This window comes from Phyllobates terribilis, unplaced genomic scaffold, assembly GCF_046119375.1.
Source record: "Phyllobates terribilis strain yellow unplaced genomic scaffold, ASM4611937v1 Scaffold_11__3_contigs__length_659146591, whole genome shotgun sequence".
Lineage (NCBI taxonomy): Eukaryota > Metazoa > Chordata > Amphibia > Anura > Dendrobatidae > Phyllobates > Phyllobates terribilis.
This window is the reverse complement of record NW_027362771.1, coordinates 570,189,510-570,207,610: the sequence shown is the minus strand read 5'-3', so window position 1 is coordinate 570,207,610 and position 18,101 is coordinate 570,189,510.

The window sequence follows — 18,101 nt, the reverse complement described above, 5'->3', positions numbered from 1 at the left end:
AGATGGACTAATAGAGAAAGTCCCACACACTGCTAGAAGGCCAAATATTTTTTCAGAGCTAGATGCAGATAAAAATTATTTTTAATTTGCAACCTGATGGAGGTCAGTATAGATGGACTAATAGAGAAAGTCCCACACACTGCTAGAAGGCCAAATATTTTTTTCAGAGCTAGATGCAGAAAAAAATTATATTCAGTTTGCAACCTGATGGAGGTCAGTATAGATGGACTAATAGAACAAGTCCCACACACAGCTAGAAGCCCAAATATTTTTTCAGAGGTAGATGCAGATAAAAATTATTTTTAATTTGCAACCTGATGGAGGTCAGTATAGATGTACTAATAGAGAAAGTCCCACACACTGTTAGAAGGCCAAATATTTTTTCAGAGCTAGATGCAGATATAAATTATTTTTAATTTGCAACCTGATGGAGGTCAGTATAGATGGACTAATAGAGAAAGTCCCACACACTGCTAGAAGGCCAAATATTTTTTCAGAGCTAGATGCAGAAAAAAATTATATTCAGTTTGCAACCTGATGGAGGTCAGTATAGATGGACTAATAGAACAAGTCCCACACACAGCTAGAAGGCCAAATATTTTTTCAGAGGTAGATGCAGATAAAAATTATTTTTAATTTGCAGCCTGATGGAGGTCAGTATAGATGGACTAATAGAGAAAGTCCCACACACTGCTAGAAGGCCAAATATTTTTTCAGAGCTAGATGCAGATAAAAATTATCTTCAGTTTGCAACCTGATGGAGGTCTGTATAGATGGATTAATAGAACAAGTCCCACACACAGCTAGAAGCTCAATATTTTTTCAGAGGTAGATGCAGAAAAAAAAAATATTCAGTTTGCAACCTGATGGAGGTCAGTATAGATGGACTAATAGAGAAAGTCCCACACACTGCTAGAAGGCCAAATATTTTTTCAGAGCTAGATGCAGATATAAATTATTTTTAATTTGCAACCTGATGGAGGTCAGTATAGATGGACTAATAGAGAAAGTCCCACACACTGCTAGAAGGCCAAATATTTTTTCAGAGCTAGATGCAGACAAAAAATTATTTTGAATTTGCAGCGTGATGGAGGTCAGTATAGATGGACTAATAGAACAAGTCCCACACACTGCTAGAAGCCCAAATATTTTTTCAGAGCTAGATGCAGAAAAAAATTATATTCAATTTGCAACCTGATGGAGGTCAGTATAGATGGACTAATAGAATGATGCTATGCCCAAAAGATTTTACTTCACTAGGTGCAGTAAAAAAATTGGTATTCTATACACAGGTGGTATATCTTGCAACACAGATAGGCTGCTGCACTGACTAACACACTCTGCAATAGGCCAAAAAGAATTAGCTTTGCTAGATTCAGCCAAATGCTGTGAAAAAAACTTGTACAGCACTGGCACAGACCTGCCTGGCAAAAACTGATAGGAACTGATGTAACCTAGTCCTGAAAAGGACTGCAATTACAATTAATCTTTACTCCCACAATCTATCTATTTAAGAGCACAGACCTGCCTGATAAAAGTTGTAGGAAATGCTGTAACCTAGTCCTTAAAAGGACTGCAATCACAACTATTCCCTACTGCCAAGCTATCTGTAGATTTGTGCGAAAATTAGCTTGAAATTAACAAGGTATAGCGCACACAGCAACAGCTGCAGCAGTGAGAAAATGGTGGCGACGGGGAAAATGGCTTGGTCTTATAGGGCAAGGACATGTGACATACACTGCCAATGACACATGCCCTTGCTTGTGTGAAAAAAAGCACTTCGCTCCGTGTGTGCGCTGCTGATAGACTGACAGATTGCACCTCCCCACTGTAAATGCGGGAAAGAGAAGAAAAAATGGAGATCTTCATTATTCCTGCAGGGATCCATCCCCTGCCCCTCCCCCCACCCCGCTGTACACTCAAACTGCGTATTAACATTAATTTTCATCATTACTGAGAAAAAATCCAGTTATGATTTTGGTGCACGAACAGTTATCGAACATAACCTCAAACAGCCGAATTTTTCTCAAATCGTTCGTGTTCGCCGAACGGCTCGGACACCGCCCAAAACAGCTCGAATTTGAGATTGGCGAACAGTTCGAGTCGAACAACGCTCATCTCTAGTGGGCTACTTCTACCCGCTTACAGCAAGGTAGCCAGGAAGAGTGCAGACAGACGGGGAGGCCTACAACTCCACCTGGCCAGGGGAACTCCTGCTTGCTCACAGACTGACCAGGCCTCTTATGCTAGCCAGTACTCCCGGGAGGGTCTACCTTATAATCATCAGTAAAGACCCTGAACTGCACTGCAAAGACTCTGAGTCATTCCTGCTGCGCTCGTGCACCATCACCCCCATCATCCACACTCACTGCCCTGAGGCTATACTCTTCCCGAGGGGAGTTATCCCTTTTTATGCTGCGCACACAACACCAGCCTCAGCGGTCTGCCTCGCAGCGGTGGTACTCCCTGACCGCAAGCCATGGGTGGCGCAGTCGGACAATTATCCTCAAAACCTAAGAAAGATTGCCACTGGTTTGACCAGCCTGAGCCACGGGACCGGGTCACTGCCACGGAGACTATAGACCCCAGAGACCCGGCACCGGGTATCCCACACACGTGTACACACGGCCCAGGGGGCGCGTCACATGCAGTACAGCATATTACAAACATAAGTCCCATTATTGGGGAGTGGGTGTCCCATAGTATTTGCTTATGCCTTGCAAGCAAAAGCTGCCAAAAATTAGGACGGAGCAACTTGCAATGCCCCTTACAAGAGCCATGCAGTACAGCATAATACAAACATAAGCCCCATTATTGGGGAGTGGGTCTCCCATAGTATTTGCTTATGCTTTCCCAGCAAAAGCTGCCAAAAATTAGGACGGAGCAACTTGCAATGCCCCTTACAAGAGCCATGCAGTACAGCATATTACAAACATAAGTCCCATTATTGGGGAGTGGGTCTCCCATAGTATTTGCTTATGCTTTCCCAGCAAAAGCTGCCAAAAATTAGGACGGAGCAACTTGCAATGCCCCTTACAAGAGCCATGCAGTACAGCATATTACAAACATAAGTCCCATTATTGGGGAGTGGGTCTCCCATAGTGTTTGCTTATGCTTTCCCAGCAAAAGCTGCCAAAAATTAGGACGGAGCAACTTGCAATGCCCCTTACAAGAGCCATGCAGTTCAGCATATTACAAACATAAGTCCCATTATTGGGGAGTGGGTCTCCCATAGTATTTGCTTATGCTTTCCCAGCAAAAGCTGCCAAAAATTAGGACGGAGCAACTTGCAATGCCCCTTACAAGAGCCATGCAGTACAGCATATTACAAACATAAGTCCCATTATTGGGGAGAGGGTGTCCCATGGTATTTGCTTATGCTTTCCCAGCAAAAGCTGCCAAAAATTAGGACAGAGGAACTTGCAATGCTGGCACCCTGGTGGTATAGTGGTGGTGGAGGCTGAGGATAAGGAGAAGAAGAATAAACAGCCGAAACGAGGAAGCGTATACCCATGTGTGGGTGTGAAGCGGTGCATGTGAATACACCTCCCGAAATAACACAGTGGATTTGACTTTATGTTATTCTGCTGTCATTCTGATGAGAAGTCTGGCCCAATCCAGTTCTTGTTCATTTTGATAAGGGTCAGCTTGTCAGCATTGTCAGTTGACAGGCCAGTGCGCTTATCAGTTATAATTCCCCCAGCGGCACTAAAAACACGCTCCAATAACACGCTAGCGGCAGGGCAGGCCAGGACCTCCAAGGCGTACAGAGCGAGTTCATTCCAAGTGTCCAGCTTGGATACCCAATAATTAAAAGGCACAGAGGAATCACGGAGGATGCTGGTACGATCGGCAAGGTACTGTTATGATCTGCTACAGGGACTAAGGAAAGACAGGAGAACTGTCCCTACAATAGAACTAAACTATATCCCTACGATGTAACGGGGAACCTGATCCTGCGATCAGACCCGCTAAAGTCCTCGGCTAGTCTGAACGAAGACCTATAGATGTGAGGGAGGGATCCCTACAAGAGCTAGGGACTGGGATAAGTTGGACACCTCCTAGCAGAAATAGTAGCAGTCAAAGACAAACACACAACAAAAAGCATAGAGGTCAGAAGACCTAGCAAAACTAACAGAGAACGGCAACAGAGCACCAAGCTAGCTCAAGAGTAGTAAATACAATGAAGTCCAGCAAGACCAGGAGGGCGGAGCCGGATTAAATAGACAAAAATTGTCATGTGACCAGCAAACTAAAAAAAACCTAACAGGAGAGTTCTAACAGTACCCCCTCTTCTAAGAGGATCCTCCGGATCCCCTAGGCCCAGGCTTACCAGGAAACCTCCTGTGAAACGCTCTGACAAGTCTGGAAGCAGAAACATCATCCGCCCTCACCCATGAGTTATCCTCAGGTCCGAAACCCTTCCAAGTGACGAGATACTGCAAACTCCCTCTATACCGTCTAGAATTTTGGATGCGGGAAATTTCATATTCCCCGTCCTCCACCACCGGAGGAACAGTGGCAGAGGCGTCACCATCAGACACATCAGCTTTTTTCAACAGAGAAACATGAAACACCGGGTTAATCTTCCAGGACGTAGGAACCTCCAACCTAACAGCAGATTGGTTAACTATCTGAAGCACCTTAAAGGGCCCTACGAACTTGGGACCCAATTTTTTAGAAGGAATCCTCAATCGCAGATTCTTAGAGGACAATCAAACCATGTCACCAACAGCAAACAAAACCTCTTGCCGTTTCCTATCAAAGTACCTCTTAGATTTTTTGTTAGCCTCCTGAAGATTACCACGCACATCCGTCCAAACTCTCTCCAAATCACCGGAAAAACTCTCCTCCTCAGGCACAGCCGAAACCAATTTGGAGAATGACCCAAAAGACGGATGTCTCCCAGAACAACAAAAAAAAGGCGAACAACCAGCCGAAGAGGATGTATGGTTGTTAAGAGCAAATTCAGCAAGTGGCAGAAACTCAGACCACCCCTCTTGATTGTCTGCCACAAAACAACGCAAGAACTGCTCAACATCCTGGTTCTTCCTTTCTGTCAGGCCATTAGACTCAGGATGATATCCAGATGAAAACGACAAATGAACTCCCAACCTGTCACAAAAGGCACGCCAAAAACGAGCCACGAACTGAGGTCCCCTATCAGAAACAATGTCAGTAGGAACACCATGTAGTCTGATAATTTCCTTGACAAAGGCCTTAGCGAGTGTCTTAGCGCAAGGCAGTTTGATGAAGGGAACCAAGTGACACATCTTGCTAAAACGGTCCACGACCACCCAGATGACCGTGAAACCTTCAGAGGGGGGAAGGTCAGTAATAAAGTCCATAGCCAGATGTGTCCAAGGTGCACTAGGAACCTCCAGAGGGCAAAGCAACCCCGCAGCAGGAGCATGCGAAGACTTGGATCTAGCACACACAGTACATTGGCGCACCCACTTAATGACTTCCTTCTGCCATCCAGGCCACCAAAAACTGCGACCCACAAGTCTCTTGGTCTCAGAAATTCCTGAATGATCTGCCAACCGAGACTCATGACACTCAACAAACAAATCTCTCCTAAAGGTCCTAGGCACAAACAACCTCCCATGGGGAGTGTTAGATGGGGCATTCTCCTGAGCTTTAAGAATCTCATCCTCCAAAACGGAGTCCAAAGCAGCAATTACAACACCTTCTTGTAAAATGCTCTCCTCTTCCTCCTCAACACCGACCATGGGAGAAAAGCTGCGAGACAAAGCATCCGCTTTAACATTCTTGGTACCCAGGATGTAAGTAACGGAAAAATTAAACCGCGAGAAAAAAAGTGCCCACCTAGCCTGACGGGCATTCAAGCACTTGGCAGCATCAAGATAGATCAGATTTTTATGATCAGTGAAAACCTGAATGGGAAATTCAGCACCTTCCAAGAGGTGACGCCAGTGTTCAAATGCGAGTTTAATCGCCAGCAATTCCCGATTACCAATATCGTAATTAAGTTCAGTCTCAGAAAATTTTTTTTAAAAAAAGGCACAGGGATGTACTCCATCCTTGTTTTCCTGAGACAACACCACACCGACCCCCACCGAAGAAGCATCAACCTCAACCAAAAACGGCTTAGTCACATCAGGCTGCATAAGGATGGGAGCAGAGGTGAACCTCTCCTTTAGAAACACAAAAGCTTCAATGGCCTCAGAAGTCCACTGAACCGCATTAGCACCTTTCCTGGTGAGATCGGTCAGCGGTTTGACAATAATAGAAAAATTTTTTATGAATTTTCTGTAATAATTGGCGAGACCCAAAAACCTCTGTATCGATTTCAAACCAATAGGCCTAGGCCATCCCTGCACAGCTTGAACTTTAACCGGGTCCATCTCAAAACCTTCACTGGAGATAATGTAGCCCAAAAAACTAATTCTCTGTACAGCGAACTCACATTTCTCCAGCTTAGCAAAAAGCGAATTGTCAATTAAAAACTGTAATACCTCACGCACGCTCCGCCAATGAGACTCCAGATCAGGCGAATAAATCAGAATGTCATCCAAATACACAACCACATTTTTGCCGATTAAAGGTCTAAGGATGTCATTAATAAGATTCTGAAAAAATGCTGGAGCATTGGTAAGACCAAAAGGCATAACCAGATTCTCAAAATGACCCACAGGAGTGTTAAAAGCAGTCTTCCATTCATCACCCTCCTTCATGCGCAACAAATTGTATGCCCCCCGGAGATCAATTTTAGAGAACCACTTGGCCCCCACTAACTGGTTAAATAAATCAGGAATCAATGGCAGTGGGTAAGGATTGCGTACAGTAATTTTATTAATCTCACGAAAGTCCAGACAAGGACGTAAACCGCCATCTTTTTTTTTTACAAAAAAAAATCCAACAGCCACAGGAGACTTGGAAGGCCTAATGTGACCGGCGGCCAAGCTTGTCTGTATGTATTCCTCCAAAGCCTTTCTCTCAGGAATAGTAAGATTAAATAAATGACTTTTAGGAAGAGTCGCTCCAGGGACAAATTCAATGGTACAATCATAGTCTCTATGGGGAGGCAAAATTTGTGACTCCTCCTCAGAAAAAACTCTCCAAAAATCCTGAATAGGTACAGGCAATTCCCCTTTATCCACAGCAGCAATACGTCCGTTACAACACTTGTCATAACACTTAGGGCTCCAGGACTTAATTTCATTGGTAGACCAATCCAGTACAGGATTGTGCAATTTTAACCAGGGTAACCCCAATATTACTGGAGAAGGCAAATTATCCAATACCACCAAATCCAAATTTTCTTGGTGAATACCATTAATAGTGAGGGGAAATTCACAGACCTTATGAGTAACACTCTTCAAGGGAGAGCCATCAACAGAAACCACAGCAATAGGAGATGACAAAGTTTTAGGTTCTAATCTAAGTTTTTCCAAGAATCCCCCATTAATCACATTCAGAGTAGAACCACAATCCACAAATACCCGAAATTCAATTAATTCATCCTGAGCAGCAGTAGGGGCAGATAGGAATACTCCCTTAGAATTTAAACAGGCAATAAGGGCATAACTGACCATTTTTTTTTCTTTCTTCAAACGAAGCACACAGTTCTTAATAAAATGACCAGAATTTCTGCAATAGAAGCACAAGCCTTCAGAAAGCCTGCGATCTTTTTCCTGAGAGCGGGGTGGCATCGCCCCAATCTCCATCGGCTCTCCATTGTCAGCACAGACCCTCGCAAGACTCGGAGCTGACATAGCAGAGGATTTGCTCTCATTAACCCTTGCACGTAGTCTCCTGTCCACCCGTATAGCTAATTGCATAGCCTCCTGCAAGTTTCCAGGTGTGGGATAAGCAATCAGTAAATCCTTAACCCTTTCACCTAGCCCTGCAAGAAACAAGCTTTTCAAAGCTGAATCGTTCCACCCCACCTGGGCAGACCACCGACGGAAGTGAGAACAATATTTTTCCACATTACCTGATCCCTGCCTCAAACGTCTCAATTCAGACTCAGCAGATGAGACACGATCAGGATCATCATACAACAAACCCAAAGCAGAAAAAAAACTATCCACTGATCTAAAGCATGGATCACTAGGTTGGAGAGAGAAGGCCCATCCCTGAGGATCTTTGCGCAAAAGTGACATTATGAACCCTATGCGCTGTGATTCATCACCAGAGGATCCGGGTCTCAAACGAAAATACAATAAACAAGCATTTTTAAAAGAAAAAAAATCTTGTTGTTCGCCAAAAAATAAATCAGGCAGACGTACCTTTGGTTCCACAAAATGTGCTCCAGAACAGCTACTCACGTGTTGTTGGAGCTTGGCCACCTCCAGAGAGAGTCCCTGCAAGCGTTGAGCCAAATCTTGAACCGAGACCATGATGGAAAACTGGAGGTCTTTCCTTAGAGAAAATTTTTTTTTTTTCTTCTAGGGCTGGACTTACTGTTATGATCTGCTACAGGGACTAAGGAAAGACAGGAGAACTGTCCCTACAATAGAACTAAACTAGATCCCTACGATGTAACGGGGAACCTGATCCTGCGATCAGACCCGCTAAAGTCCTCGGCTAGTCTGAACGAAGACCTATAGATGTGAGGGAGGGATCCCTACAAGAACTAGGGACTGGGATAAGTTGGACACCTCCTAGCAGAAATAGTAGCAGTCAAAGACAAACACACAACAAAAAGCATAGAGGTCAGAAGACCTAGCAAAACTAACAGAGAACGGCAACAGAGCACCAAGCTAGCTCAAGAGTAGTAAATATAATGAAGTCCAGCAAGACCAGGAGGGCGGAGCCGGATTAAATAGGCAATTAAATGGTCATGTGACCAGCAAACTAAAAAAACCTAACAGGAGAGTTCTAACAGGTACTCCCTCACCATCTTTTGAAACTTTCCACTCCTTGTGAGAGTGCCCCGCGCCTCAGGGCCTGTAAGCTGGGCGGGTGTCAGAAAACTGTCCCAGAACATTGACAGTGTTCCCCTGCCTCTGCTGGATTGGAGTTGCATCTCTCTCGCCTGTACGCCTTGGTTGGGCAACGAACTATGACCTCTGCCGCTAGCGTGTTCAGATGGGAATTTTTTAAGAGTTCTGCAGCAAGGGCCTTCTGGTATTGCCACATTTTTGTAGACCTCTCCACCTCAGGAATAAGAGAGTGAAAGTTCTCCTTGAAGCGGGGGTCTACAAGTGTCCCCAACCAGTAATGACTGTCACCCAACATTTTGACAACGCGAGGGTCACGGTAAGGCAGCGTAACATAAAGTCAGCCATGCGTGCCAGACTGGTAACGGGCAAGATTTCCGTGTCCTCACCAAGATGACGACTGACCATGCTCTCCTCCTCCTCCTCCTCTTCCTCCTCCCCCCTGTCCTCAGGCCACCCACGCTGAACCGACGGTATGACACTTGTACAGGTACTACCGTCTACAACGCATGATAGCAGCTCCTGTTCTTCCTCCTCCTCCTCCTCTCCCTCATTGTCCCCCAATGCACGTTGGGATCAGATGATGCTGGGCTGTGTGTAATCGCCCGCTACGGATTCTTGATCCATCTCATCATACTCTGGCTGCAATGCCTCCTCTTTAATTCTCTGCAGAGAGCGTTGCAAAAGACAGACAAGTGGGATGCTGACACCAATGATGGCGTCATCGCCACTCACAATCTTGGTGGCCTCCTCAAAGTTTGTCAGGATGGTATATATGTCAGACATCCAGGTCCACTCCTGAGGTCTTATGTGTGGAGTCTGACCTGAATATCGACGGCCTTGTTGCAGCTGGTACTCCACAACTGCTCTCTTCTGCTCACAAATCCTTTGCAACATGTGGAGGGTAGAGTTCCAACGTGTGGGGACATCACACACCAGTCGATGTGCCGGAAGCTGCAAACGCTGCTGCAACACAGCAAGGGCAGCGGAAGCAGTAGCCGACTTGCGAAAATGAGCTGACAGGCGGCGTACTTTCACGAGCAGATCGGGCAACTCGGGGTACGATTTAAGAAACCGCTGAACCACGAGGTTAAGCACATGAGCCAGGCATGGCACGTGTGTGATCTCACCTCGCCTCAGAGCCGCCACCACGTTACGGCCATTGTCACACACGACCATGCCGGGATGTAGGTTCAGCGGTCTCAGCCACAGATCTGCCTGCTCTTTCACAGCTGTCCACAACTCACAAGCAGTGTGAGGTTTATCACCTAAGCTTATGAGTTTCAGCACAGCCTGTTGCCGCTTGGCGGAGGCAGTACTGCAATGCTTCCAGCTTGTAACTGATGTGGTGATATCTGAGATGGAGGCTGAACATGAGGAGGAGGAGGAGGATGCGCAGGAGCTGTACACTGTGGGGGCAACTCTGACTGACATAGGGCCCGCAATCCTCGGTGTGGGGAGGATGTGTTCCGTCCCAAGGTCCGACTGGGTCCCGGCTTCCACTATGTTTACCCAGTGTGCCGTCAGAGAGATGTGCCATCCCTGGAAACAAGCACTTGTCCACGTGTCCGTTGTCAGGTGGACTCTCCCAGTAACTGCGTTGTTGAGGGCACAGCAGATGCTTTGGGACACGTGCTTGTGTAGTGCGGGGATGGCACACCGGGCAAAATAGTGTCGGCTGGGGACCGAGTACCGAGGGACGGCCACCGCCATTAGATTGCGGAAGGATTCTGTCATCCCCAGCCTAAAAGGCAGCATTTCCAATGCAAGCAGTCGTGAAATGTGCGAATTTAGGACTGTGGCCTGTGGGGCGTTAGCTGCGAATTTCCGCTTTCGTTCAAAGGTCTGGGATATGGACAATTGAACGCTGCGGTGGGACGTGGACGTTGAAGCTGTTTCTTGAGAAACTGCCATAACAAGTGAAGACTGAGAGGAGGGGGCATCTTTACATGCAGTATGGCCAGGGGATTGCCTTGCACACACAACAGGGGGTTCTATTGCACGCACAACAGTGGAAGAAGCAGTGGTGACACCCGCTGACACTGGTCGTGGACCCTTGGTTTCGCCCCACAAAGTCGGGTGCTTTGCTGCCATGTGCCTGATCATGCTGGTGGTGGTCAGGCTGGTAGTTTTGTCACCCCTGCTGATGCTGGCATGGCAGGTGGAACATATGGCCTTTTTGGGGTTATCGGCAGAGTCTTTAAAAAAATTCCAGACTCTGGAAGACCTACCGCTTGTACTGGCAACGTCCCTCGTGTTGGTGTTACGGGGAACGGTTGCCTGCCTTCTGTCTGCGGCCACCACACTGCTTCTTCCTGCCTGTTGGGGTACTCTGCCTCCCTCCTCCTGTGTGCTGCTGGCCTCACTCTGCATGTCCACCTTCCACGTTGGGTCAGTTACTAGATCATCCACCACCTCCTCCGCTTCCACTTGCACACCACGATCCTCCTCCTCACTTCCTGGCAATTGTGTCTCGTCATCGTCCACCTCTTGTGACAGATTGCCAACGTCGACTTCCTGTGACCGAGGCTGTTCAAATATTTGGGCATCGCAACATGGGATCTCCTCTTCCACCACTTCAAGCGTATCAGGCGAGGGGCCCAAATATGGAAATGGACCAGTGAACAGCTCTTCAGAGTGTCCAAGTGTGGGATCACTTGCTGTCTGACGACATTTGGCATGGTGGGAGGAAGGAGCATCAGGGTGAGGAGGAGTATGCGGTCGAGACTCACGGCTACTAAGAGTTGACCGTGTGGAAGACAGACCGGAGGTGGTGGTGCCCAGGTAACTGGAGGTATTGTCTGCTATCCAATTAATAACCTGTTCACACTGATCAGTTCTCAATACTGGTGTTGTTCTGTGCTTCTCTAGTAATTCGGTCAAGAAGTGGGAGCGAGAAGATGTGGCTGTGGGTTGTGGCACATTTTCACCTTGGCCATGGCCCCGTCCTCTGCACGAACCATCACCAGAACGTCCACTTCCACGTTCCTTGCCACGCGCCTTGCCCATTGTAAATGAAGTAAAATAGCTTACACTTGCACTATCAATGGAAAAAGGGTAATAAAGAGTAGATTAGAACAGTGGAAGAGGAAAACCACAGTTATTGTTTACTGGGGTATACCACACTTTTTTAAATAGAGATATTTGCGGCTGAACAGTGAGCGACACACTCAAACTGCTTTTTTTTTAGATACCAAAGGCCCAAAACTGGATAGTACAGCGATTTGACTGCGAAACCACACTGGGATGTCGGGCCTACACAAGACTATTTTCAACAGATATATTTTTGTGTCACAACAGTCAGGAGACACTACTGTTTTTCTTTACGGAAAAAACTACCAAAACCTGAATAATAGAGATGTTTTACCATGGAACAGCAAAACCACAGTTATAATTTACTGGTGTATACCAGGCTTTTTAAAATATATATATATTTGCGGCTGAACAGTGAGCGACACACTCAAACTGTCTTTTTTAGATACAAATGGCCCAAAAGTGGATAATACAGAGGTTTTACAGCAAAAAATGCAAAAAGCAGGATAATAGAGATTTTTTACCGTGGAACAGCAAAAGCACACTTCTGTCTCTCTGGCCTACACCAGACTATTTTCAACAGATATATTTATGTCTGAAAAATCAGGGAGACACTATTATTATTTTTATACAGCAAAAAATGCCAAAAACAGGATAATAGAGATGTTTTACCGTGGAACATCAAAACCACAGTAATAATTTACTGGTGTATACCAGGCTTTTAAAAATATATAAATATTTGCGGCTGATCAGTGAGCGACACACTCAAACTGTTTTTTTTAGATACAAATGGCCCAAAAGTGGATAATACAGAGGTTTGTACCGTGGAACTGCAAAACCACACTTGTATTTCTCGGGCCTACACCAGATTATTTTCAACAGATATATTTGTGTCTGAAAAATCAGGGAGACACTATTTTTTTTTTTTACAACAAAAAATGCAAAAAGCAGGATAATAGAGATTTTTTACCGTGGAACAGCAAAAGCACACTTCTGTCTCTCTGGCCTACACCAGACTATTTTCAACAGATATATTTGTGTCTGAAAAATCAGGGAGACACTTATTACTTTTATACAGCAAAAAATGCCAAAAACAGGATAATAGAGATGTTTTACCGTGGAACATCAAAACCACAGTAATAATTTACTGGTGTATACCAGGCTTTTTAAAATATATATATATTTGCGGCTGAACAGTGAGCGACACACTCAAACTGTTTTTTTTAGATACAAATGGCCCATAGAACTGCAAAACCACACTTCTATTTCTCTGGCCTACACCAGACTATTTTCAACAGATATATTTGTGTCTGAAAAATCAGAGGCACACTTTTTTTTTTGGATGGGGGGGGGGGAACCAAAAGGTTAATAAGATGGGTATTTGTACATTGTGAAGGAGGAAAAAAAAAAGAGGATTTAGTTAAAAAAAAAGGATTTTTCCTGGCCCCCGGGACCTGGAGCTAAGTCCAGCAATTTCAGCAACAGGAGAAGCACACAGGACTGTAATGCAGCGTTTGCTGGTATAACCACTGCGTCTCCTATACAGCCTGCCTGCCTGCCTGATATACCTGGGATGGATATTAGTCCTGAGAAGGACTGTTTGTTTGATCTGGCAGCCTTTACAGACCCTACACTAACTATTTTGCAGGATATATCTCTCCCTAAATCAGCAGCGCTGTCCCTACACTGTCTGATCCGGAGCGACTGTGTCCAAGATGGCGGCGCCCGGTTTTAAATACTCGAGGTGACGCTGTGCGGCCAGCCAATCACTGTAATGCCCACAAACAACATGGCTGCGGCATTACAGTGACTGGCTGGCAATCCCTACATGTTCATTGGCTCTGTAAAGAGCGCCAAACATGCAGGGCGGAGACCCGAGCTCCCACCCGAGTAACCCGGAAATGCTCGGTGCTCGCCGAACATCCCGAGTAGCGTGATGCTCGGGCGAGTACCGAGCAGTGTCGAGCATGTTCGCTCAACACTAATCATCATCATGATCCTCATCTTGGCACTCTCAACTTCCCTGATGGAGAAGCCAGGACCCACCGGAGGAGACTGGTTCTCTGGTGGGCTCGTCCAATACTGCCCTAAAGCCGACCAGGCTAAGAAAAGTGTGGGGGAAGTTTCAAGGAGAAATAGGGGTGGCTGGGGAACGTTTATGGACACCCGGCCGCCCCCAGGTGGCTGGAGACCGTGTGTGAACACCCGGCCGCGGGGCGGCTGGGTACCGAGTATGGACACCCGGACGCCCCCTGGCGGCTGGGGACCAAGCGTGGACACCCGGCTGCCGGGCGGCTGGGGACTGAGTATGGATACCTCGCTGCAGCCATGGGGTAGTGGCCAGATTCAGCCTCCTCCAAACTAAAAGGCCCCATTTCAAGTGCAAGCTAGCAGTATGGTATTGCAGCCTGGGGGTGGATGGGTGGGTGGCAGGTTGCACACTTACGCTTGCATTCCAAGAAAACAAAGCAGATGCTAACTTCTATCATCATCATCATGCTCCTCACCTTGGCACTCTCAACTCCCCTGATGGAGAAGCCAGGGCCCACCGGAGGAGTCTGGTTCTCTGGTGGGCTCGTCCAATGCTACCCTGAAGCAGGCCAGGCTAAGAAAAGTGTGGTGGAAGTTTCAAGGAGAAATAGGTGCTGCTGGGGTCCGTGTGTGGACACCCGGCTGCGGGGCGGCTGGGGACCGAGTATGGACACCTGGCCGCCCCCGGGCGGCAGGGGACCAAGTGTGGACACCCGGCCGCCGGGCGGCTGAGGACTGAGTGTGGATACCTCGCTGCCGAAGCAGCCATGAGGTAGTGGCCAGCTTCGGCCTCCACCCAACTAAAAGGCCCCATTTCAAGTGCAAGAAAGCTAGCAGTATAGTATTGCAGCCTGGTGGTGGGTGGGTGGCAGGCTGCATACTTGCGCTTGCATTGCAAGGAATGGGGGAGGTGCAATTGAACACTGCCCTGGGACAAGGACTTGCACGGGGATAGTTGCAAGTCTGCCTCTTCTGATGCGGCAAGGATCACTTCTGATGGGCACACTTTTAGGCAGTGACCTGGGTGTCAGAGAGTTATTTATTTTACCTTATACACAAGTCTTTACCCTGAAAAGGAAGTTCCTTAACATATTTCACAGGAAAACCGTAAAAAGTGGCTTTATACCTCTGACCACGTTGTTGACAGCAGTGACCTGGGGGTCAGAAATGCTTCCTGGGGCGATGCCCATGCTGTCCCCATGTCTTTTGAGCACTGTCACTATCGTTTTGGGCACTTTTTAGGCTTTTTACAGACTGCCGGGGGTGCCACCGCAAAAATGCTCGGGTCTCCCATAGAATAACATTGGGCTCATTGCTTTGGTCGAGCACCCGAGTATTACGGTGAGCTCGGCCCGAGCTTCAAGCACCCGAGCATTTTAGTGCTCGCTCAACACTAATCCTAAAGTATTGCATTAAAAAGCCCAATGTACTTGCTTCTATAAAAAAGTAAAAAAAAAAAAAAAAACTGAAACAGCTACTGTGGCACCCCAGGGGTCTGGTTGCCACAGTGATAGAAATATCATGTCTGAGAGCAAGTGGGAGTTTCCTGGTCAGGAGCACTTAACATGCAACACCTCTTGTCCCAGACCAGATAGGGGAGGAACCTGCCCTATATAAACTGGGTCTGGGGCGGGGTTAGTCAGACTAGAGAGAGGGAGAGTGAAGTTCCAGACACAGGGAAAGGAACAGCTAGGAGCTCTGTAGGAGCAGGAGCTGAGTGCCAGGGACTGGAAGCAGATATTGCTCGTCCTGGCTGAAGACACTACGACCTGACAACGGAGTCCGAGGCTGTGAGGACTTATATATCCAGCAGCAGAAACCAGCCGGCAGGGGATTTCAGGTCCTCTGGCCATAGAATCCCGGAGGCTCAGTCACACACAAGGGACCGGTACCGCCATCGAGGAGCGGAAGCTACCAGAGGGTCCAAGTCACCAGCCATACGGGTGAGCACCACACGGTATACTCAGGGACGTGGGCTACTTCCACTCACTTACAGCAAGGTAGCCAGGAAGAGTGCAGACAGATGGGGAGGCCTACAACTCCACCTGGCCAGGGGAACACCTGTTTGTTCACAGACTGACCAGGCCTCTAATGCTAGCCAGTACTCCCGGGAGGGTCTGCCTTATCATCATCAGTAAAGACCCTGAACTGCACTGCAAAGACTCTGAGTCATTCCTGCTGCGCTCGTGCACCATCACTCCCATCATCCACACTCACTGCCCTGAGGCTATACTCCTCCTGTGGGGAGTTGTCCCATCCTCTGCTGCGCACACAGCACCAGCCTCAGCGGTCTGCCTCGCAGCCGCGGTACACCCTGACCGCAATCCACGGGTGGCATAGTCGGACAGTTAAAATACAACAAACAGACTGTCACAGCATTTGGTCTGACCACCCTGAGCCACGGGATCGGGTTGCCACTACTACCCCCAACATTGCACTGAAGCCCGGTTCCGGGTGCCCCACGGCCCAGGGGGCGAGTCAGCTTTTGGCGTAGTCAGCAGGATCGTGACCAACCCGTCACAAACGGGTATTGCGTGCCTGAAAAGACTGTACACGTACCTCAAAAGTAATCTCCCGCCATCTTCAGTCGTTTCCCGCCATCTTCAGCCGTTTTCCCGCCATCGGACGCCATCTTCGGGATGCCGCGCTGGAAGGAGAGGGGCGTGGACGTCCAAACAGCGCGAGACCTGAAGCCCCACCTTACACACGGACGCTGCGCAAGGTCCTGAATGGAGCCGAGCGGACGCTGACGTCACCAAGACGCGACGCAAGGTCCTCCACCCCAACGATCGCCTGCGGAGCCGCAGCCTTCGGAGAAGAAGCATCAGAAGGTAGGCAACGGTTGACTGGGGGGGAGGAGGATGTTGGAAGCGGAGGGGACTGCCACCGCCAGCACGGCCGCTGCCGCAGTAATGCCATTCACAATGCCTTACATCCCCGGAGCGGCCTGGCTGCCCCAATACTCAGGGGAGTCGCATACTCTAAGCGACTTTAAAGAGAAACTGTGCAGCCTATTTAAAGTATACCCCCTGATGGAGGGACAAAAAGTGAGCATATTGATAGGCCAGCTAACCGGTGCAGCCCAACGTGAAGTAAAATCCTGGTCAGTCAGGGACAAGGAGACCGTGAAGGAGATCTTAGCCCGTCAGAAGGACACTTTTGATACCCGTATTTCAGCAGAGATCAAAATGAGATTTTATGGGTGCAAGCAGCGGGCCCAAGACAGTATAAGAGACTATGCTTTGAATTTGCTGGAGGCCCTGGGAGCCATTAAACAGGCAGACCCTGACAGTGTGCGGAATGCAGATGAACTGTTGACTGATCAATTCATTGAGGGTCTGCTGTCCAATGCCCACCGAACCCAGTTACGTGCAATGACCTTGCAGAACCCTGGGTTAGACTTTGCAAAGTTCAAAGACAGGGCCATCCGGGTGCTCCGAGAACCGGCACCGGGTAGCGCTGTAACCCACCGGTGCCCTGCTATTACCTATCACCAGGAGGCGGCGCCTTTGGCTGCAGAGCCTGTGGGAGCTAGTGCGCAGGCTTTGGATAAAGACCCGGCTGCAGACCTGCACCATCAGGTCCAATAACTGACCAAAAGCGTTGCCGCATTAACCAGGACTGTGCAGTCGTTACAGGTATCCTCTCCAGGAAGGATCAAGCTGGCCACCAGTCCGGAGGACGTCCCGTGGCGCTGACAGAGGAGGATCTCATCATCCAGAGGAAGACCCAGCGACCGCTACAACGAGGACGGACAGCCCATCTGCCGCCACTGCAATCAACCTGGACATATGGCAAGGTACTGTCATTTAAACGGTCACAACCTGGGGCAGAGGGCCAACCCCCAGGCATAAGATCATCAGGCCCATCGAACTGACGTGATAAATATGTAGGGGGACGTCCAGTCTTGCCTGTGGTACTGGATGGCAATCCTGTGAGTGCCCTACTAGACACCGGGTCACAGGTGACTACCATCCCTTATGTGCTCTTTAAGCGGTACTGGAATGACTCGGACATAACCCGCTACCCAGATGACAACCTGAGTATCATCGCCAGCAATGGTCAGCCCGTGCCACAGGTGGGATTCAAAGAGGTGACCATCAAAATTGGTAAAGTTTAACTGCCGGC